The sequence below is a fragment of the Rhinopithecus bieti genome, unplaced genomic scaffold (assembly GCF_001698545.2).
Source record: "Rhinopithecus bieti isolate Rb0 unplaced genomic scaffold, ASM169854v2 scaffold_61384, whole genome shotgun sequence".
In the NCBI taxonomy this organism is placed as follows: domain Eukaryota; kingdom Metazoa; phylum Chordata; class Mammalia; order Primates; family Cercopithecidae; genus Rhinopithecus; species Rhinopithecus bieti.
In genome coordinates, this window is record NW_016898201.1 from 1 (window position 1) to 1,751 (window position 1,751).

At 49.2% G+C, this 1,751-nt stretch overlaps 1 long non-coding RNA gene across 1 annotated transcript; it reads right to left on the minus strand.

Moving 5' to 3' along the window:
• Positions 1–691: 691 nt before the first annotated feature.
• LOC108526012 (uncharacterized) lies at positions 692–1,446 on the minus strand. The gene is made up of 3 exons (XR_001884394.1): positions 1,391–1,446; positions 1,157–1,235; positions 692–737 (listed from the first exon to the last, which is right to left on the minus strand). It is a non-coding gene; the product is annotated as an uncharacterized LOC108526012 (long non-coding RNA).
• Between the last annotated feature and the right edge of the window lie 305 nt (positions 1,447–1,751).

A 1,751-nucleotide genomic window follows, 5' to 3' on the forward strand; every position in this document is an offset into this window, starting at 1 on the left:
GACTCATGCCTGTAATCCCAGCTACTCGGGAGGCTGAGGTAGGAGGAACATTTGAGCCTCAGAGGGAAAGGCTGCAGTGAGCCATGATTGTGCCACTGCATTCCAGACTGGGTGACAGAACAAGATTGTATCAAAAAAAAAAAAAAAAAAAAAGGATTTCAAAAGCATTCCTCTTCTTCACCGAAAGCACACATACGTGATGCTGGGGTCAGGCAGCGCACATTCCACAGTTCGTCGGACAGCACACCTATGCCACCCAAGATGGGCATCCAGGTGAATCGTTTTCCCCAGCCAGCGCTGCAGCTTGTCAACAAAGTCCTGCTTCTATGTTCTCTGAGCGCAAGCCCTCCTCCCACTAGGTGCTGTTCAACAACAGGACGTCAGCCTTTTCCTGAAGACTTCTTCACACACAGAGCTCAGAGAATCCTCCATCCATGTCCCCAGACCACCTCCTCCAGAGTGGTCAGTGTCACCTTGCTCATTGGTCTCTGTGCCTCTCCCAGCACTGCTGGGTTTTGCTCTTAGCATTAGTCTTCGAGTGTAAGCAACACTCCAGGCAGACAACTTGCTGGATAAACCCAGTAAATCCCAGGGGTCCTCATCACCTCAGGGAAGTTTCCGTGCTACTCACATTAAATAACGTGATGACAGCTGTGGCAATCAGGCATGTGGTATCCAGCAAGTTATCTTCTTTTCATCAGGGAAGAGGCTCGTCTGCTTCTGAACTGGCACAGATCCTAAAGGAGCAGTAGATAATAAGGTCAAAGCCTACAGAATTTTATTTTGTTTGTTTATTTTTTCTTTTGAGATGGAGTTTTGCTGTAGTCCCCTAGGCTGGAGTGCAATGGCACAATCTCGGCTCACTGCAACCTCCGACCCTTGGTTCAAGTGATTCTCCTGCCTCTGCCACCTAAGTAGCTGGGATTACAGGCGCCCACCACCACATCCAGCTAATTTTGTATTTTAGGAGAGATGAGGTTTCACCATGTTGTCCAGGCTGGTCTCAAACTCCCGACCTCAGGTGATCCACCCGCCTCAGCCTTCCAATATGCTGGCATTACAGGCATAAGCCACGCCCGGCCAAGCGTACAGAATTTGAGACAAGGTAGCTGTGCCCCAACCTCTTCAGGACAGTCAGGAGGGCTCTCGACTTTACCATTGGTTGGGATGATTGGATAGCCATCCGGAGGGGCATGGGAGCAGTCGTGAGGTCCAAAGAGAACATTCTCCAATCTCTGCATCAAAAGATACCAGCAGGCTGGCATGTAAAACGTGCAAGCCGGCAGCAGCTTTCTGCCAGCTGTCAGCACAGGCCTCTGTCAGAGGTATACTTGCACTGGCCGTGACTGACGTCTTTCCTCCTGGGGAGAAAACGGATCCGACACTCTACCTCGGCACTGGGCAGCGGTCCGCTCTTCTTCACTCCGGCTGCAACTTCAGACTAACAATAAAACAAAGAGAATTGAGGAAAGCTGCCCAAAAGCCTCAAGTCCAACCCCAGTCCCCAGCGCTGACTGTGTTCCTTCCCCAGCCTGTTTCTCAAGAGCCCAGAGGTTTTCTTTCCTCTCTTCACTCTTTACAGTGCCTGGCACAATAATTATTTGGTGCTCAATAATTGCTTGTAGAATGAAAGAATAAAGCTCTTTATCATGACTAAGCACAATAGGAAGGATTCCAAAGAGCTTGAAAAGACCCTTCTCTAGTAATCAAGGTCTCTCTTTACTTGGACAAAGCACAAAGCTTACAAAACA